We start from the raw sequence: 22,903 nt of genomic DNA on the forward strand, positions 1-22,903 counted from the left end.
TCCTCCTGTCTATTAGGCCTTTTACATTTTTATGATCAAACAGGACAAACATTCTTATTTTAAAAGTAGTATTTTCCTGTTCAAAATTTGGTTTTGTTTTGCTTCACCATTTTTCACTGTTTTTCTTTCCTGTGAACCATGCACATACAAAGAAAGAAGGGTAGTGAGAGGTTATGATTTAAAAGTAAAGAGCTGCACAAGAGACACAAAAATAGTCCTGCTCTGGGTATTTACAGTGCCGGAATGCTACGTACTTGTTGTTGTGTCCAACCGCTATTGCAAAGCTAGTAAGTACATTATTCGTAGTAGCAGCTCATGAAAAATACAGCAGAGGAACTGCTAGTGGCAGAAACATTTAACTTTCTTGTTAGCTGTCCTCCCCTATGTGGCACTTTAGCACCCTCAAGTTGTTTATTATGTCCCGTGCCAGGCAAAATTGATTAAATGGGGCTCTTAAGAATCAAAGCATTATAAATTCATGAAAATACAGCAAGCAATACATTCCATGGAATTAAAAGCTTACTAGCACTATTAGCATTTCAGGGCGTTTGCATTGTTAATACCAATGTACAAAATATGCTGCTCCTGTAACAGAAGTCAAGCCAATGCAACATATGCATCGGCAATAACATTTTTAGAGAATGTCATCACTGCTCACAGGGTTTTTTTTTCTTCAGACCTGAAATGCTCATTAATGCTTTAAAGAAAATTTTAAAACAAAAGCAATGATCTGCAGAGATCTAGTTCTATTGAGTCATCAACTATAATGCTGCATATGAGTGTCTGAAAGAAAGGTAAAGTCCCAGGCCACCTCTTTCCATCTGCTTCTTTAATACATAAAGGTATTTTGCATGTTTTCCCCTTTTATTAGTCCACATAGCTGATTTGGGGGCATATACATAAAGAACTAGCACTCAGTTAATCGCCACTGAGACTCTGTTTTTACCCTAGGTCTTTACCCTGGCATCAGTTAAACTATGCAAACAGCAGAACATATACACTCAGAATACAGCTAAGCCCAGAAAAATAAAGCAAAATACCAATTATTGGAATCGCATAATTACAGAATTATTTTATGTTAAAGGAAAATAAGGGAAATAATGCACTTTAAAAATGTAGAACCAGCAAAGTTGACAGCACACAATGTCTAGTGGAAACTGGCAGCTCCAGAGCTTTGCTTGAAGACTATATTCTATTCCATGAAACTTTTTGGATGGTCATAAATACTTTGTAAAAAGAGAGAGAGAGAGAGGGAGGGAGGGAGAGAGGGAAATAGCAGGCTCATTTATAGATTAAAAATTCATGTTTTGGAAAAGTGAAGATCTTTCTTAATTATTCTAATGGTTTGAAAGTTAATGTAAGTATTAACTTTACATGATATTTACTAGCTAAACTATACACTGCACTATAAGCACACAATATGAGTGGTACAGCTAGTCCTCATTTAGCATGTGGAATTGGTTCTGGCAACTCAGTTGTTAAGCAAAGCAGTCACTAAGTGAAAAATCATGTGACTGTGCTTATGATTTTACTTCAGTTTTCCTTTGCTTTACAGCATCAGAAGGTTAAGACCCCCAACAGCAAGGTGAGTCCAAATGGAAGGACACGTTTCTGGAACTTGACTCACAAGGAAGCTGGGTAAAACGGCAAACCTTGCAAGCCATTTCACCTACTCCCTTGCCTTACGGAACACTCACCCTGGCATTGGGATAATTATCAAGAAGAGAATTGATTTTTCGTACTTTCATTCATCGGAGAGGAAGAGATTACAAGAGAGTAAGCAGCTGCACAATGGGTAATACACATGGAAAGGAATGCACTGGCACCAGCTGTTCGCCTAGCAAGCTGGCCATGAGCCTCTTAGGAGGCAAACAAAAGCCTTCAGTGTGAAACTGAGTAGGGTCTTGCCAGTTACCCCAGAGGGTTCTAAACATCAAATTAAGATCACGGAGATGGGCTTGTTAACTTGGGGTTAGCACTTTTTAGGGACGTGTAGCACTGCAGAGAAAAGCAGCTCAGGAAGAGATTGCTTGTTTAGTCAATCTCTCTGCTTTCCGAGGAGGGGAGAAAAAAAGGGTCAGGCACAGGACAACGCACACTAAATGTAATGGTGAACACGTGACTGAGAGAAAGAGACACTGCGAAGGTTGTAAATGTGGGCATTGGTCACAAAGTTACTTTTTCATCACTGTCATAACTGCAAACCGTCTCTGTCCAAGGCAGTCACTAAATGAGGACTACTTATAAAGCTAAGATTTTAATTATCTCTATTAATTTAACAGAAATATTAAATAACTGCTGATTTCCCAAAAATATGCAGCCTAAAGGCAAGGATTGGTAAACTTTTAGGTATTAGCCAACAAGGATGCTATTTTGAATAAACTCATAACTGAATGAATAAACTCATAATTTAAGTTCAATGTTACACAAAAACATTTTCTTTCTACGGCCACCATTAGAAATACGACTTATCAAGAATATCACTTTAAGAACAGTTAAGGCAAAATATTATTAAGGGCTCTTCTCATGTTTTGGGGATATGGAACACAGCTATTTGTTGTGATGTGTCCCCTCAGACTTGTTTTATATATGAAGCTCTGGTAACATTCATTTACAAAGACACGCAAACATGCAGAAAGTCTGAAAGGGATTAAATATGTTTTCACAGAACCATATTCAATTTGCTTTCCCTATGCTGTTTTTGTAGTCCATTAAGGCTAGCAAAGAGGGTGGGACCAAGCCTGTGCTAGGCGTACGGCAGTTATAGAATTACAATTGAGACATATTCTGTAGCTCTGGTGAATCATCAACCTGCTTTTTCACAGGATGTATGTTTATTTTAGTTGTAACAATAATCTGAAATCATAATTTTCAAACCCCTCAGGAATTCTTAAAAAGGTAGTAAAGAAGATTGCTGCAGTCAAGTAATAGAAACGGAATCACCAGTCAATAAATGTGCACAAAACTTGCAATTCCACCGTCTCTTTCTGTTAGCACTAAACTGAACTATTGGGCTTTTTTGTATTGTATACCACAAGGCTTGTTATATAAAGTTAAGTCCTTCCCAACCCACTAACAGGTAGATTCTGGTAATAGGATTTCAAAAGAATAGTTGCCTTCGGCTGTAGAGCTGATTGATAGTCAAATACCTGGCTGCATTTTCCTATAGCCATGTCACCTGAAATTTAAAGATTTCCAGTATTTTTACTATGAAAATATATCTTTTGCTGATAATGGTACAGTCACAGAAATCCCCCATGGGGGGGGTAGTGATTATGAGGAGGTTTAATCCTGAGCCAAGTCAAGGCTAGTTCACCATGAGTGTATTTGGTATTCCACCATTTACTGACTATTAAATAACCTGCTAACATATCATTAACCTCTCTGGGATTTGGAGTACATTGGAGAACAAACCCAACTGGTACTACATTTTTCTTTACTTTTACTTTGTTGGAAAACAAGTGCTAATTAGTGGAAATTCATACTCTAGATATGAAATAATTTTACAATACTAAATCTGTCAGGTGGCCCAGCAATGGAATCTAATATAAAACTGCTAAAGTAAACAAGTAGAGAACAGAGGATGCAAACAGTGATACACATTAGCTAAACCAAAAGGTTAATCAAACTGGCAACCTCACTTTTATTTGATACAAAACAGACCCTGGCTAGAATGCATGAGGGCTTCTAATGCTTTTTCACCCACTGTACTGGTGTTTTTTTCTTGTGTGCAAGGACTACAGAGAAATATAAACTTTTCTTTACTTCTTGTATACAAGAAATGGGAAGAAAAATTGAACTAGGATACTAAGCATAACCAAGAATACATATTCTGTTTCTTGATTATAGGAGTTCTATCTCACCTTTTTACCAAATAATGACCCTTTAGATAGCAAAAAAGAAAGAAAGAAAGAAAGAAAGAAAGAAAGAAAGAAAGAAAGAAAGAAAGAAAGAAAGAAAGAAAGATAGCAATGTAATTAAAAACATAATTAAAATGCCTTATTTCTTAATGACTAAAGTAAAACACACAGCATCTCCCCATACAATCTTTCATCAGCCAAAATCCACTTGTACATCTAAATAAATAAAATTATTTTGCGTGCTAGTAGAAGGATAATACAAAGGAAGCTCATCCTCCACTGACAGCAAGTAGAAATAGTCCTTAATATATCAAGATCAATATTATGTATTTTTCATATTTACTTGAAATAAGTAATGATAAATGCAAATAAACAATGTTTTAGTCCTTTGCTACTGAGTCTTGTTTCATGGTTCTCATTATGTGTCATTCTTTCAATTATGCATGATGGTAGAAAGTAGCCTCTATCAAATCCTAGCTTAATGTACCTTAATACTTCAAGTACTGGCAAAATGATCTTTGTTCCTGCTGTGTTCTTCTCTTCAAGTGAGCAAGAAAACAACCAAGAGGTAACATGTGAACTGGAAACTATTAATTGCTTCTAAGCAAGCCAGGATTTGGAAGCTGGCTTTAAATCATAGCTTGATATCATAGCTTCTTAAACCATTAACCATAGTACTCAAATCAGACATAAGCAGAAACTACTGTTGACTGCAGTTTACTGTCCCATATCCCCACTCACATTAAAGATGGACAAAGACGTTATGTGGAATTCATAAATTAAAATCAGATACTTCAAAGTGCCAGTAATTAAGTCTAAAATATACCAATATTGATCATGTTAATATAATACAATAAGCCAAAGATAACAAACCATTGCCCCAGACAACTTAAAAATAATAGCATTGGCCATGCCAAAATTTGCCCACTTTTCTTAGTGAGCTAACGCATCTGCTTTCTATTCACCAAAATATCCTTGATGTTTAAAGTTGGAAGTCACTTCTCTTTGTAACCTATTTAAAATTTTTCTCTTGTGTTTTATTTTCAAACTTTTTTAGATTTTTTTTTTGTAGGTTTTTGTTTATCTTTTATCTTTTTCTGAAATTTAATAAAATTCTTTAAAAACTCTTTTCTGGAAGCACCCATTTTAATTCCCTTTCTAATGTATAATAATCAAGTTCTGCAACATTTGGAATCTGTCTCCAATCTGACACTGATCCTCTGCTGCAGACTGTACAGAGTATGTGTTTGAGATGTAAGAGATCGGGCATCTTGTACTTTTCAAAAGTTTAATTAGCTTTCCATATACACGGTGGTAATGATCAATCAGATTCTAGAATGGTACTACCATCTTTGATCTTGTCTGACAATCTAAAGCAACACTGAACCTATCATAGCACATTTTTTACTTTTTACTATGACACAGCAACTGAAAACAGTGAAGCTTATGGATCAAAGGAGACAGATGTCAAATATGAAATCATTGTTTGCTATACAGGTAATAACAAAGATTTTTAATTGGGTGACACAACCTCATAAAGAATTTATCACTCATTCAGAGCAGTTTTTACATCATGTTTATGCACCTATCAAGCATCAGATAAATGCAAGGGGGATTTAAGAGAGAAAACAAGTATGGTAGCCATTTTTGCCTTCTAGTCTCTAGTTTAGATACAGTAGTAAGTTCCTCTCACTATCTGTGATTACACTGAATGCCAAAAAACAATTGTTATAATATTTTACTAATATTCTACTTTATCTCTGGTTAAAAAAATTAATTGTTTTGTCCATAAGTAAGCCATGGGACCACTGCATTACAGGTAAAAAAACAACAACAACAACCTGAAATTCTGAATTAACCCTTATAAAGAGCCAGAGTTCACTCTTAGGATTTTGAGCCTGAAAGATACAAAACTCCTGTGCTAGAAGGTGAAACACATGATCAAAAAAAATTAAAGATGTCAAAACAGCATGTTGGACATGGATGAACAATGGTCCACATCTAGAATAGAACTATAATCACATGGCAAACACTCCTTACCCAAACATGGCTCAAATACAACTTTTACAGTTAAGAAACTATTCTCTGAAGAACAGCAACAAAAGTTAAAATTACAGGCCGTGTTTTCATGCCACTATGCCTAGATCAGTATCAACATACATAAAAATATCCTATATTTTATGTGAAGAAGACATGAAAAAGGGTCAAAAGTAAACAGAATAAGTATGTCCTCTAAGCAATAAATAAATTAATTACCTTAAATCAAGTAATAGTATTGAAGATTGTATCTTCAACAATCAAATTATGGTTTAGTACAGTGTGAGTGTCTGTGTGCACACACTATCATATCTTGACATCTGAAATTTCGCTGGACGGTCATGCCTATTTTATAACTTTTGTATATTTTAGAAAGTTACTTGGAAGCTACCTTTGACAATGTAGATTAGGTGAACAACCTTAATACTCCATCACATTTTACACTCAAAAGATTACAGCTGTGAAATGAATCAGATTTGATTCCCTAAAAAGGTGTTTTGGATCATGCAAGATCATGAACACAACACTTGTCAGAAATTCTTTAAAGTAGCATTATCTTTTCAAGGGATCCCAAGATAGCTGCAGAGGGCAGCTACATGTTTAACAAGTTCCCTTTATTCTATGAATTTGGCAAACCTCAATTTGTAATGTGAAAAGTCCAACAAGTTTTTATATAACACTGTAAAGATATATATTTAAGATATTCCGTTTCATAGAAAAGATAAGTTAAGAGAAAAACAATAAAAAAACCAAATTATAATCTTTGCAGATTTAGCCAATAACACAAATTGTTAACAATGTATAAATTTAGTGAAAGATTAACATATTTTTATGGTCAATTATGAATTTTTCTTCATAAAAATATAGAAAATACATGAAAAAGAATTTAAAAACTTAATCTAGGCTTTAATCCATAAACTAATTTCCACTTAGATTTTTTTTTTAAATTTATCTAAAACATCTGACAGAAAACCCCCAAAATCTATTTGTCATAGCTTATGACTTAGATTGGCTATTCTCAATACAAACAACAACATGGAATTCAAATATATATATGTATGTATGTATGTATAAAACTTACAGTTTCATGCAAGTCTTTAGTAATTTTTTTTAAAAAATCAACATAAAAATGCAGAACATTGATTATATCTGGGTCAACGAAGTAATTTGTTGAAGTCTTTAGCAGAGGTTTTCCTCAACAACAATTTAAAATCAGCTTCTAATCCATATTTAGCTATGACAAAATGTACATTCTGCATAACTTCATAGAATCTCTCTTAATTAATTCTTCCCCCATTAAATTTTTCTAAATGTTCGAAAAACTACTATCAGGACAGTGTTCAGGCATGTTTTTTCATCAATAATGTACATATTTTGTAATTCTTTTCAGTTTCTCAATGTGCAAGCAACCAATGATTTTAAATATTTATTGGATTTGTTGCATGAAATTAAAATATCTTTATGTATGAAAAATCTAACAGTATTGTTAAACATGTTTTTTCTTAGAAACTCAGTATTTAACTTTAATGTGATACTTTGAAGACAGATGGCAGTAAACAGAGCAACTCAGAATTCATGGATCTAACTTTTGTAGGCATAACCTAGACAATAATAATAATTTTCAATCTCCAGTTTCACTGGAAAAAATAAGTATGTAATAAATTCTCCCATCTCTTGATGTAAGACTTTTTTTTTTTAATCCATTCAATTGTGTCCGATTCTTGGAGACTGCCAGGACAAGTCCTTGCAGTTTTCTTGGCAAGATTTTCAGAACTGTTTTGCCATTGCCTCCTTCCTAGGGCTGAGATATTGACTGGCCCAAGGTCACCTAGCTGGCTTCATGCCCAAGGCGGGACTAGAACTCAAACTCTCCCAGAGTCTAGCCTAGTGCCTTAACCACTGCACCAAACTGGCTCTCAACTAAGACTTAAACTTGTTCAAATTTGGCTAGTTAGTGGATACTTTTAAATAATTATTGGGGGGTGGGAAAGGAGAGAGGGGGGAGAGGGAATTTATTAAAATAATCTTCCAAATTTAAAAATAATTTGAAAGAAAATGCTTCTTCAAAGTTTGCTACTTTTTTTATACAGAAGTTCAGTTTTCTTTTAATTAATCAGAAGATTTAGGACTACCAAGTGGTTATTATATGAATCTAAAGAACAACCATGCTACAGTACTTTAATGAATAATTAGTACTAATACACAAAACAGGATTCACCAGAAGTAAAGCAATCAAAGCTACTGAACTTAAACTCACCTGTTCAAATTTAATTTTCTAACGTCAATGGCACCACTCAAATTAGACTCAGTCACCTTTTCCACTACAAACATCTACTCCTATAGGTTTAGTGGCTACTCTCCACTGGATGAAAGTTATCCAGTAAATTCCCAGCCCAAATACAAACTAGTAAGTGATTTATGTGATATTTTTATTTTCTGAAAAAAGCATGAGGGCAATTCTCAATTCAAATATTCTCAATCAAATCAAGATGGAAAAGAATTATTGATACAGTAGTTATTAGAGTTAAGTGCTGGATTCTGATGAGTTCTACGTTCTAAATTTAGGGTTATCTGGACCAATCTTGATTACTCATTGAGTTGAAGCAAAGCCTTCCAAAATCACAAGAACCAGTTTGGAATTTTTCACAAGAATTTGAGAAAAATACAGAGCTTCTCAGTACTACAGAAAGGAAGACACTGTCTCCAAAAAAGAAACCAAAATGGAGAGCTATAAAAGGCATTCAGAAGGGACAATACAAAGCACACCAGCCTAAGAGAGTGTGCCAATAACCAGGAAAAACTTTTTAAGCAGGTGCACAAGCCTCCTCGAGGACATGGCACGGTTGATGTTTTGAGGAGGGACTTTTCCTTTGCATCCTTGCACTCTGTGAAGAGCCCCTTTCAAATGCTTTGCACAGCTCTAAAAACAGCATTTGCCTGGAAAGAGATTAAAAAGAAGCAAAGTAGTTTAAAGATCTACAGGAAATGGTTCATTGGGGATGCTCCAATCACAGCACTTTAGGGAGGGATTCTCATTCTAATAAAATCATGAGGACTTGTCTTTCTTTTTAAAAATAAATTGAAAGGAGCCCAGCTCTAAAACACCTACATTTCACCTTCTATAATTAGGCAGGACCTCCTACAGCAACTGCAGTTTGCATAGACACTGCACAGGCAAACATAGGAAAAAGCCCTCAGCATCTATCAACGTGAAACTCAGTAGGTTTAATCTTTATAGAATAGATTAACTATTCTATAAATTTCATCAAATTCTATCCCCCCCAAAAAGGACATGTATTTTTTCATTTACAGGAAATCAAAATTAAAGACTAGCTCCAAAATCTCCTCATTTATTGTTCTGCCATGCTACTCAAGGGATGCCATAAAGCTTTTATTTCCTGAATCTCATTCAGAATCTAGTCCTCTGAATGAGTTCAAAGTGATTCAGGGAATTTCCTGAAGAGTTCTGAAATGGAGTATTGGGTTTGAAGCACAGCTCTAATTTACTCATTTATCTCAAAGCAATATATAATCAATTAAAATACAAAGTATTAATCATAGACTGAAACAGTAAAAACACCTTATCAATTTATAAAGCAAAGGAGAAAACGAAAACAAGCAGAATCATACTGGTAGTCTTTGCTTAGTGATTGGGACCAGCAATTCAGTCATTAAGCAAAGTGGTCGCTAAGTGAAACCATGACTGTGCCTACAATCTTATTTCAACTTACTTTGCTTTACAGACCTGAGGAGGTCTTAAATGCAAGGATTGGTTGTAAAGTTACTTTTTCAACGCCATCCTAACTGTGAACAGTGCTAAATGAGGCAGTCGCTAAACAAGGACTAATGTACATACAACCTTCATATAGGAAAGGACAAAGTGCTGGGTCTTTAACCAATGCTGGTAACTGTAATTGTAAGGATGTCACAAATTTCAGAAGGAACAGCATTGCAAAAGGAAAGGGGTCACTACTGAATAATAGTTTATTATTAAACTGATTTCTTTTATCTAGTTTTAGACCTAATCTCTAGCAAAGGTGAATGAATATTTGGTTAAGAAGTGTTCATCTTACTTTGGAAAGAATTGCATTTCCTCTAAAGATTCACATTTTATTCTTGAATCAATTGTTGTCACTAGGGAGACAGACATCTTCAGTGGCTTTGAAAACCTCTTATTAATTTAGCCTAACAGACCAACTACGAGCTCCATATGGACAGAGATAATCTTGCAGCAGCCATGCATGGTCTGGTAACATCTAATTTGAATTACTGCAGTGTGTTATAAAATAGTTTGTGACCAAGTTACCAAAAGGAACTTATCCTTCTCACATCCACTGACTAGTCTCTAAAGTTCCCAAACAGATAATGAAACACATCTAGTACTTTAGTAATATCTTTTCCACAGCATTTTGATATTCCAATTCAGGCAACTTCTCATTAAAGAGGTAAGTTTCATTCTTTATTTTTAGTTTAAGAACACTGTTAGTGCATATATGCTGCCCTACACATGAAACGAATATAGTAATTTTGTAACTTCTGGCCTATATTTTTGCCTGAATGTGAAGCGGTTCCCCCAGGCCTGAAAAATATACTATATAGGGAAGCGTGATGCAGCCAGGACATATTCACTCGTTTTATGTGAGGAACCCCTGCACAAACACAATTTGGTTACTCTAATCCAGATTAAAAAGATTTTAAGTATACCCATCACCACTATAATATAGTCCATTCTCCATATTGCTGGTTGTCCCATTCTCTCTCCTTCCACCTTTCCAGCATTATGGACTTTTTGAAGGAGCTGGGTCTTTGCAGAACGTGGGCAAAATATGATAATATGAGCCGTGTCATTTGTGCTTCAAGTGAGAATTCTGGATTGATTTGTTCTGTCATCCATGTGTGTGTTTTCTTGGTTACCCATGGTACTCCCAGGAGTCTTCACTACTGCAGTGTCTTCATTGTCAGTTCTAAGATTGGTTGCTGTACCTGTTGTCATTAGTTTGATCTTCTTTATATTTAATCTTAGTGTCATTTTTTTCACTGTGCTTCTTGACTTCCATTACTAGAGCACAGTTGTAAAAAAATGAGACTAAGATTAAATATAAAATGGAGAAGGTGTCCATCACTTCAGTGTCTTCACTGTCAGTCTGAAAGCTGGTTGCTGTACTTGTTCTCATTAGTTTGATCTTAATCTTAGTTACAACTTTTACTGTGATTTTTGACCTTCATTACTGGAGTGAGCAGATCATTTCAACTAATATTTATTCATGTGGATTTCAGAGTAGTATCATCAGCATAGCATAGGTTATTGATGCTTCTTCTCCAATTTTAAAACCATCTCTCTTTAATCTTTTTAAATTAGTTACTATCTGTCCAATGGTGTCCTATAGCATACCAATTCAGGGCTGGAACTTCCTTCTGACTATTGAAAAACTTCAGTTGTTTTTCCATGTCTATTTCCATCTTCAACGTCTGTACAGATGTTTGTTTGTAATACTGTTTCTTGTCTCTTCTAACAGTTCTCCAAAATTCTTTGTTAAGTTCCTTCCTGAGATCTTTATTTTTCTTGGCTTCTCTTTTCTCCTCTTCTTGGCAATTTCCACTATCTGTTACCTGACATCCAGTTAGCTTTCTTCTGTTTCTTGTTCCTTGGCAGTCTCTTTTTACATTCATCCTTAATAATTTCTTTTGATTTCATCCCCCAGTTCCTCTGGTTCCATATAAATGAGGTTCAGGACTTCAAAGTTATTCCTGATACTCTCCTTGAAAATGGTGAGTATAAGCTCAACATCATATTATACACATTGGTTGGCTTTGTTCTTTTGTTTTTAGCTTGACTTGGAATTTGCTCATAAGTAGTTCATGATCTGTTTCACAATCAGCCCCTGGCCATGTCTTTGCTGTTATAACTCACTTTTTCCACCTCCTTATACCAATAATATAGTCTATTTAAGTTGTGTGCATTCCATCTCATGATGTCCATTTATACAGGTGTTATTTTAAAGACTGTGTTAGCAATGAATAAATCACTGGAATGGAAGAAATTTGTAAGTCAGTCTCCTGCTTCATTCATGTTTCCTAGGCTATACAGTCCAATTAAGTTTTCCTCCTTAATGTTTCCAACTTTGGCATTCCATTCTCCAACTACAAGCAACACATCTTGCTAGGGTGTTCTGTCTTTTTCAGATTAAACTTGGCCATAAAACTCACCAACCTCTTCTTTGTCACTGGTTGGAGCATAAATGTGGATAACCATCATATTGAAGGGATATCTCCAAACAATAATTAATATTATTTGCTCACTGACTGCATTGTCAATGCAGTCTTGTCTTTGCTATATCCTTCCTGACTATGAAAGCAATGCCATTCCTTGTTTTTCATATCCTGGATAGTAAGCTGCATGAACACCTGATTGTAAATGTCCAAATCCAGTCCATTTCAATTTGCTGATGCCCAAGATGTCAATGTACAGTTGATTCATTTTATCTTTCACTGTGTTGAGCTTTCTCATGTTCATGTTTCATATGTTTCATGTTTCCACTGTAATTCTGTCTTTGTACCTTTGGATTTTCTTTTCCCCATGGCAATATCAGCTACTAGACTTTAATCTAACCACTTCATAATATCATCAGTAGTATCATCTTCTCAGTAGTACGTTTGTTTCCTTGTTTGTTAATTTAATACATTTATATGGCCACCCAACTCATACACAGTGACTCTGGGAAGTTTACAAAATTAAAATCCACAATATAAAAAACCCATCAACCCCCCGCAACGGCCAGAAACACAATCAAATCAGCCACTTGATCAGCTCCAGTGAGGCTCCCTAGGCCCACTGACAAAACCATAGTCTTCAGCGCCTTTCAGAAAAGTATCAAGGTGGGGGCCAATCTAATCTCCAGGGGAATGATGTTTCACAGAGAGAGAGCCACCGTGGAGAAGGCCCTTTTTTATATCCCTTCATCTGACACTGTATCATCAGCTACTTTATATTATTTATCCATGTGGTTTTCTTGGTAATATGCAGAAGTAGTTTGTAATCGCCTTCTTCCATGCTGTATGAAGTGATGGCTTTGCTGTTGTCACTAGAGTGGTCATCTGCCTCCAACATCTTTTTATATCACTGCTGCCTGACAGTGGGTGCTTTAGCTGGGATGATGTTTTGCCTTGGGTGACCCTGCTGGGACCGTCTTGGCATGTGCTCCTGGCGTTCTTTGTTCATCCCCCCAAAATCTGTCAGCACATCATGGCAGACCAGAGTAAGATACCGAAGTCGTACATGCTAATACTACTTTTATTATACATTTGTTTCTTTATTTATTTATCAAATTTTGCCACCGCCCATCTCCCCCAAAGAGCGGGACTCTGGGCAGTTTACAATGAAGCTAAATAATTAAAATACAATAAAACCACAAATAATACACAGAATCTTATACGTCTGAATGCGCTTCCCCCCTCCCTCCATCTTTGTGAGGAAAAGGGAGCATCTTGTTTGAGATGCTTTCTCAGGTTACAGTTCTGCCCTAGACTCAGATTTCTTTTATCTGACTGTTGTCTTGATTGTGGCTGTTCCTCCTGTTCCTCCTGGTTATTCATTCTTCCTATTACATCATCAACCCCCGCCACAAGAGGCAGCCTGGCAGGACTAGAAGGATAGTAATTGATATACCAATTTAATATGAGATGTACTTCAATGAAAGAACATACATTCAACATTTGAAAGGTACCAGATTCACTATCTGGCTTTTTCAGCTGGGTTTGGCTGGGGGAGAGGAATATGTCAGAAACCCAGGAAAGTTATTGCATCAATAAGAAGAGGCAGTACTGATGTGGTCTAGGGCACCTTCATGTATTTATATAGAATTTTCTCAGCACAGTCCTGGAGTAACATCATGAACACTGGTCTGTTCAGTTCTGTGCTTTCTTCCAAGTTCCTCCTCACAGAGAGACTGTGCTAACATCTAGTAAATGTACAACTAAAGGGAATGAGACTACACCATGATTTTAGTGCTTATGCGCAACCATTATATGTGGTTTAATTGTGTGAAGGGGCTCTAAACATACTACAGTGTTTCCCATGCTACTATGATCCACGCTTGGAAGAAAAGAGAAGATGACAATGACCAGCAGCAAGGTGGCTGGACTCAGTTACAGTGGCAATGAGTGCACCATTAGAAGACCTGGAAGACCAGGTTAGGGATACATTGTCATGGAGGAAATCTATCTATGGTGACTAAGAGTCAATACCAACTTTATGGCACATAATCAATTAATTAATTAATCAATCAATGATCCATGCTACTTTAGACCCAGGAGCCTAAAAAGTAGGATGGACTCACAAAAGCTAATCTGTATCTCAGGCCTCAGCTGAAGATAAGGCTTTGTCTGTCACTGTCTTTTCTGACAATGTTTTCCCTTTCGTACATCAAAGAAATAATACATGCTTGTGTAAAGCAAACAACTGAACCCTCCTCCATTATGGTTTCTATGTTCTGCTCTACAGACCTTTACTCAAGCTGAAACACCTAAGTTTCATAGTTAGTCAAACTTGGAAATAGTACTCTGAAGTGGTCCCTTAAGTGGAAAATTCAATCTGTGATAAATAACTTTGTGGTTTCTGAACATCTTTATTTTCACTCCATCATTACAGTAGTATTTGAATATATTTCGTTTATAAAATTTATCAAAAATTCACATTTCACTGAAACCTGCTGAAAATCTTGATGTCACTTACCACAATTAACACAATCAGCACATCAACCAAAGGAACAAAATAAACCAAAACTGGGGTGATAAATGCATCATGTTTTTCCTATAATGCAAACGTGACTGTGTGAATTCTCAGTATGCAGTACTATTTTGAAGAAGCAGCTCTCAAAATAATATTTTTCTCAACCTAAAAAGTAAGCCTATATTTATTCTCTATATAAAGATAATTATTTTAGATGTTTCCCAATTAAATATTTTACATTATAAAATTGTATCACATAATCATAATTAAATTATAGCAGATACTATAAAATATACAGATGTCTCCAATTCATGGCTAGCTTCTGTAGCAATATAGTAATGTAGTGCAGTATAATACAATATAGTACAGAATAGTACATATATACTACAGCATATAATAATGCGGCATAAGGAGGCAACATGGTGCCAGGTAGACATATCCCTTTCTGTCTATCAAGTTCCTTGTCTGCCTGGCTTCATTTATTTGAACAAGATGAAGGAAAGGTATGGTGAAGAAAACGTATTAAAGTCTATCAGATGGCAAGCAGTAACTTCACCAGTTTTTATTCTGGTAAAAAGACCACATCCACCAGACAGCCTTTTGTGGAGAATATCCAGTATACTCACTGACCTCCAAAGATTGCCTCTCCTGTCATATAGTTTAAATTCACTAGCATTTAAGATTATACGGAAATCCAATTTAAAGCTGTACAACAAAAGTGCTTACTTTTAGGTTAATGTCACCCAAAGCAAATATTTCTGCACGCACAAGATGGAAAAACTATAGGTTTCTTTAGACAGCGCCAATTCCATTACCGAGACAAACCCCTTAATCTCTGAGAGACACACCTACATGCAAAGATTTTAAAAGTATTCCAAAATTCGAGTAAAATAGGAATACTCTAAAGCATCATTAGCTTCACTTTGGTTCTCATCAAGCACTTTTAAAAATAGTTGTGAACTGTAGGAATCAATCTACCAAATTAACTTTGGATCGTAAGTCTCCTCGACTTCATTCAAACTTACTTTGTAACAAATGTACTTTGGATTTCAGCCTTAGACTACTCTCCTATGTAAATTTGCTTGAACTGGTTGCGTGATACTTCTTTTAGGAGTATAACCCAATTATCCTTGTCACTACTTCTAGTGAAAAAGACTCTGCCCACTGTGTACCCACGATCAAGCTATACAAAGCATATGACAAACTTGTTTACCAGGCAAGCCTATGCAGAATTCTAGGACACAACATAAACCAAGAATACCAACAAAACTTGTACAACATTTCACTTTAAATATATTGCAAGGCTACCACTCTAACATTAAGAAGCAAATTTTCACTGAAAACAGAAGTCACTTTTGCATAAACATACAGAGAATTCCACTGCAAATATGATTTTAACCAGTTGTAGGATAATCTACTAATTTTGATTTTAACCATACTGATGCTTTCAGGCTCATTTTATCACTAGGCTCAAATGGGAGCTTGAGGAACTTTAAAGGATGCAGATTTCTGTCTGATAAGGTGCTTTTATGGACAAGCAGATTATCAAGGCAAAATGCAGTAAAATCTAGAAAATTAAAAATAAGAATTTTTATTTACCTTTTTAGAAGCTTCTATCAAGCAATCTTCAGGTACAGGCGACCCAAAAAGTCAGTCTTCTTACCCTGTGGACAAAACAGATACAACAGTGAGTCTGGATGATCAGAACTAGTGGCAACACTGAAGTTATTTTCATTGGCACCATTAACAAGGGCAAATGTAAACAAAATAACAAATGAATCCAACTGTGTTTAATGGTGAATGATTTTCAGAGAGAGCTAATAAAAGTCGACTGTCACAAGATAGACAGTTATCAGTACCAGCCGCTGTGAAGCTTTGTTCAGCAAACAAAACAGTCTTTGGGAGCAAAGGAAAACTCTGAAGATGAGACCCACTTTGTTCTTTAGCACAAACTTTCCTAATCTGGCTGGCTAGCCATTTATTTTCACTTAAGGAATATATTGCTCCGATTCCTTTGTTCTCACAGATATAGCTACATTTAGCTTCATTTCTTTGTATCCATGTACCAATTCTAATTCTTTTATCTTTTTATTCTTTTCTTTTTATCATCACAGGTTTTTTGTTGTTGTTTTTGTTCACTTCTCCCCAGAAGGTAGTCCTAGATTACCTTTTTATTATTTATTTTAGTCATTATTTGTTATTGCTTTGAGTCACACAACAAATTGATACAGACAGAAAGACAGACAGACAGGCAGACAATAGCCAGTTTGGTGTAGGCCCCAGGTTAGAAACTGGGAAACTGGGAGTTCTAACCCTGCCTTAGGCACAAAGCTAGCTGGGTGAACTTGGGTCAGTCAGCCTCTCAGACCTTGGAAGGACGCAATGGGAAACTACTTCTGAAAAACCTGACAAGGAAACTGCAGTGATTTGTCCAGGGAGTCTCCAAGAACTGGACATGATTAAACGGAATATATATCTATCCATCCATCCATCCATCCATCCATCCATCCATCTCCCCATTCTTTTATGTAAACTACTCATTCTCTCTTATGTAAAAGGCATGTGACCCTTTAAAAAAACACAACAATCCACCATTTTCTAAGTCATGTAGGGTATAAGTGAGAAACTGTTTATTCACCACAAGGATAAACTAGTAAGCTATTTGATAAACGGTACTAATTTCAGGTATAATGCAGTGTAACAGACATTTAATTTTTATGGAAATCAGGGTGTTAAATTGGTTTACTGTACAATTGTTTCAATTTGGAATACTTAACTATGAGCCACTGTATAAGTTCATTGAAAATATATCTAATACAACATGAGCTGACTTCAACTCGCCTGACAGGATTTCCTTGCTTGGCCTCTCTGATAATATCTGCATATTATCACCTTCTCGTTGATATCGTCTTCATATCCCACCTTTTTATTACAGATCTTCCTTTTACCTCTTTTAAGTAGGTAAGATGAATAAGTATATGCAACTGACCCAGACTGAATGCATGTCTCCCGATAATCCTGCCTCTATTTTAGGAACTCAGAAAGTTGTCTTATATTGGCTGCCTTCTCCCCTTTTAACTTAACAAACTTTGCCATTCTGTTGTTAAGCATGATTTATGACTTTGCAAATTCCTTTTGTAACCTCCTTCTCCCCAATTTCATTCAGTACTGAAACATCCCTACCCTCCTATTCCCGAACTCACTCACTTCTTACTGTAAAAAAAAATCTGTTAAAAGTTTATTACAAATAAACAGGCTGGGTCCATTGACTGACCATATTTGTTTCCCTTTCAAAAGTGCATCTGCTGATTAGGCCGACAATGCAAGTACACAAACAGTTCTAAAATTAAAAAATATTTCAGTATTTAACTATTATCAGCATAAATCATATTTTGCCATGAAAAGTTGTTTAGTCTTCAAAAGTAATAGAAATGTAGAAAAGCTTAGCCCTGGAAGAGAAGAAGGGGGAAAAAGAAGTCAGAATAACCCCACCTTGATTCACTTTAGTGTAAGAGAGGGCAGAGGGAATTTGCCAGGCTTTCAACATTCTGTTGCCATACCCTACAACAGTAGGGTCCCAGTAATTTTTGTGGTGTCTGTTTCCTGACTTGGCCCAGCTTGAAGGGCTGAAATCAGTCTTGACAGCTTAGTACTCTCTATTCAGAGAAGCACTGAATGTTGCCTTTGATTGTGGAGATGGCATTACAGCCTTGGGGCACCCCACTGTCCACAGAATAACTTGCTGTGTATTGTTGTTGTCCACAATTGTTACAACATAAAAAGAAAGTGGATATACAAATAACTAATTGCCATGGTAAAACTAACAAAACATTTGGGAGAAGACTTGCCTCAGCCAGTAGCAGTTCAGCAGCCTGCATCCAACTAATATTTCTTTGCCCTTATGGAAGTTTGCAAGAGAAGTACGCAGGAGCCTACAGTCAATTTCTGACATTCATAATTCAGTATAAATTTTTCATTGTGGGATGGCCAGTAGAACTTCCTACAGATTAGTCCAGAGTAACTTTTGTTCTAAGTCTGCTGAAAGAAGGAGCAGCCAAACTGACCATACCCTTCACTGAGGGCAATGATCTACTACTGGATAATTACCAAAGCTTTTGTTATTACACTCTATAATGAGAAAGAAGAGTTCCAGTAATTCTTGTGATGTCTGTTTCCTGATTTGGCCTATCTCAACGGACTGACCGGAAAAAAATAGCGGGGGGGGGGGGGAATGGCATGCCAAAAATTTGGTCCAGTTAAGAATATGCCAGCTTCTACAAATTAAGATTTATTAGACACTAATACTGGTATACTATGCATTGTATTATACTTATTATACAATATTATAGATATTCTGGAATATCTTTCCCTTGAGATTGCATTAGCACCCTCATTGTTGGCCTTCTGGAAACTGTTAAAGATAAAGTTGTTCTGGAGAGCTTTGGGCAATGAGTGGTCACTTAATGCTTTTATGGTTGCTTGAGTTTTTATTAGTCTTTATGTTTTATTCTGTTTTTATACTGTAAACCACCAGGACTCATTTTTGTTGAATCTGGTGGTATATAAAAACAATAAATAAACAAACCAGGTATTTAGTAGATTAAATTAATAAACCAGTTAAAGAGATGTGCCTTAACTCTTCAATCAAATATCAAGGAAGATGGGGTAGATGACCACCCACAGTTTCAGAGCACTGCAGGAGAAGGACCTTTTGGTATTGTGAAAAGTGAAGCTACTGTGGTTGGGGGTGGCGGGAGAGTAGGTTTTGCTCAAATTAGATACACCTTTAATAATATGATGGGTTCATAATGCAATAGGCAGTAGAATTTCAGATCACCCAACTTTATACCTTAAAACTTAGGCAAACATCTTGATTTGAGCCCAGAAAATAGTAGTTATACAATTCTTATATTGTGCACCACTTAGTAGCTGCTACATTTTGTACCAAGTGTAGCTTCCATATATTCTTAAAAAAGAGACCCTGTACACTGCAGTAATCTATACATGATATGACTTAGGTATGAGTAACTGTTGCCAGATCAAACTTACACAGAAACTGGAAAACTCAACATAGCTTGCAAAAGCACTGCCATGTCCTGGAAAACAACCCACTAGTGAGGCAACATGAAAAAGTATTAATATTTTCCTTAGACTTAGGGGGGGGGGGGAAGAGCAATAGAGTCAAGTAGCAATCACTGCTTCATGGCTCCTCATAGCAAAGCTTTAGATAACTTTTCTGAGCAGTTTTCAGTATGAAGTAACGTAAGGGATAAACAGAAAATCCTCTAGAGCATCAAAGGGCAATGGTCATGGTGTCAAAAATTGGTTTCCTCAAGAACATCCTTCTGGACAAGACCCAACAACAGAAATTGCAACCACCACAGCATTACAATGCTCCTAATCCCAGCAAACAATTCAGAAAGATACCTTCATCAATTGTTTCAAAACCTACTGGGATCCCCTCTCCCCAAAAAAATCAGTATTACTTCTTAACCAAAATGGATCTAGATGATCAGCAACATTCAGATGTGTTGTTTCTGTAATGCAACCTTTTCATACTTTGGTCAAGACCTACTAATTATTGTTATATGTTATTTAAATTACTAAAAAATGCTAAAATTGTTTGAATTCAAATACTTTGTGAAAGTGCATAAACTTTATAAAAGCACAGTGCATACTGAAAGGATAAAATGTAAATGAAGGGTGGTATATAATAAAATGGGATTCTCTTGAATAAATTCAAAAGAACCACATTTAGGTACAGTAACCTGTATGAGAAATTTTTATAATGCTGAAGAGTTTGCCCAATAGATCTCACCTTCTCTCACCTATGCCAACAATAAAATGAAATGCTCTAATCCCTTCTTTGTTTTTGTGATTTTGAAAAAATGACAGTACTAGATGCTTGAACTAAATAAAACAATGGTATTAAAATAATAAAAATATATATATATTTAAAATATTTAATGATTTCATATAGAATACAATAATACTGTAACACATATAGAGACATCAGTACTGTACTATATTTAATTGTACTTATTCCCTAGCAAATCTATTTCAGACTGTATCCAAATTAAAACTGTAATCCTGAACATTTTAATGAGTGGCAAATCCCATATGTCACACGTAGTCTTACTTCCAAGTAAACATGAACAGGTTATATTGTTCTTGTAAAAAGCTGAAGTAATAATTTTCAGTGCAAGGAGCAGGACTAAGTCATCTCATTTGATATATAATAACAGCTAACAGATACATTAAATATGTCTTGTTTACGGTTCAACAGCTGAATTACCCTTAAGACTTTTTTTCCTAGCAGAATTTGTATTTTGTATGATTTAATATTCTACAACAGAGCTCACCCTGGTGGAAGTCTAGAAGACCACAATATATTCCCTAAAAGTTATCAAAGATCCAATCAAGAGATATGCAGAACACCTATCTGACAGTTCTTAGGAAATCAAGTGACGAACCTTCCTCAGCGTTTTCTGCTCTTGTACTCTCTAGTCATTGATTAATGCCATCTTCAATCACACTGCAATTGTTTTAGAATTATTAACAAAACCATTAAATTAAAATTAAAAGAAGTCTTAAGGCAAAAGGAAATAAAAAAAAATTACTTCTTGTTTAATTTGGAAAAGATTCAGTTTAAGTTTATGGTATATCCTGTTAGGTTTAAGCTTTACAGTGCAGGTAAATATATTTGCTGACAGATCAAATACATTCCTTTCTTAAAGAAAAAATCTAGCTTGGTCTCAGATTTTGACACAATACACATCTTATTATTCCACCAATATGCCACAGCATGATTATTTTGCTGCAAAAATCTGTGCCCTCCCTCCCAGACACTTTCAAATTCCAGTGAATTTAACAGTTTTACTCTGCGTCAAGGAGGAAGAAACGGGTTACGCAAGGAAGAGCTTTCCAGTATTCCTGTCTTTCAGGCAAATGTGTTTTTGCTTCCAGGCTACCCATACATAGAAGCCTAGAGGTTTTTTTTCCAGAAGTGGCAGATTATTCTCTAGCCTTCCAGCAAAGCAATAACCTTGGCTGTGGTCATGTGAAACTATCTTTGAGGTATCCTTTTACAACCTTTAAATACCAAAGCAATAAAAACAATATTTGCTGTTGTACCTTTGAAACTGTAACAAAAGCCTTGTTTTAGCATTTACCACAGTGTGCAATAAGAGTTAATAATCAAATCTGTCCCAACCCCCACAAATGTTAAACAAAAAGATAAAAGAAATGCAAATAGCTATTGTCATGGAAAGTTAAAGTACCTGTCTGTATTTTTAAGTGAAAACTATTATCTCTATCAATCAAAATTTAAGAATACAATAGCACTAATCACATAAGGCACTTTGACTGAGGTGCTTTTTCCTCATAAAGAGACTATAAAAGTAATACATTTACAATTAGATAAGCTATTTACAATGTTGCTATTTAAAAAAAAAAAACTTAAAGGGTCTTATTGTTAATAAAACGTTCCTGAGTTTATGTTATTCTGCACCCAAAAAACCCAGCAAGTCTTTACACATTTTAATAACACTGATGCAATTTTATTCAGATCCTTTCACTTGCAACATGTGGTAGAATAGCACACTCTTCTGTTTGAGACGAGTCACTCAGATGAAGGAAATAGTTAATTGGTAACCTAAACACCTATTTCTGGTCCAGTGAGTAATATCTATATGTTCTCCAAACCTATAATACATTGCTATTCAAAGTGCTGAACTTTAGCTTTTTTTTTTTTTTTGCCGTTAAAAACAACACCAGGAAAACATAATCTTCCTTCGAATCTGGACTTTCAAAAGGAAATTCAGGTAACATGAATACTACCAGTGGGTTCCTCTATGATGTTTCAGCCATAGGTTTTCTCCCCCCCCCTTTTTTTCTTTCTTTTCTGAACCAGATTCAGTTAGAAATGGAATCGTCACAATTGGTAAAATAACATGCTGCAGTAATTTTGTCTTGATTAAAAGCAACAGCAAGTGATCTTTAAATTGGCTTTGGTAAACAGTTTTAAGTAGGATGCCATTATGCAAATTCTGCCCCTTATGGAGAAGCACTAGGGATGTCATCTTCTTCCAACCCAGTTGTCCTCTGTATTAACAGGTTTCCTACGCTATAGTTCTGTTACTGCTTGCATCAAAGTTAACTTCTCTAGTGTGCTATTAATATCAGCGAAGAAACGTTTCAATCTGCACATTAAAAAAAAAATCCTACTACAAAACAGACATGATGAGGAGTCTAGCTGAGGACACAAAAATGAGAATCC

General features: G+C 35.6%; 1 protein-coding gene across 3 annotated transcripts in view; it reads right to left on the reverse strand.

Annotated features, from left to right (window-relative positions):
* Positions 1-22,903, reverse strand: part of FOXP1 (forkhead box P1) — a 557,404-nt gene that overhangs the window by 344,719 nt on the left and 189,782 nt on the right. For all 3 annotated transcript variants that reach the window (XM_063291586.1, XM_063291587.1, XM_063291582.1), the window contains exon 2: positions 16,225-16,289. The gene's annotated coding sequence lies outside the window, so the exon portion shown is untranslated. The remainder of the gene's footprint in view (positions 1-16,224; positions 16,290-22,903) is intronic.

The sequence above is a fragment of the Candoia aspera genome, chromosome 2 (genome assembly GCF_035149785.1).
Source record: "Candoia aspera isolate rCanAsp1 chromosome 2, rCanAsp1.hap2, whole genome shotgun sequence".
NCBI lineage: Eukaryota > Metazoa > Chordata > Lepidosauria > Squamata > Boidae > Candoia > Candoia aspera.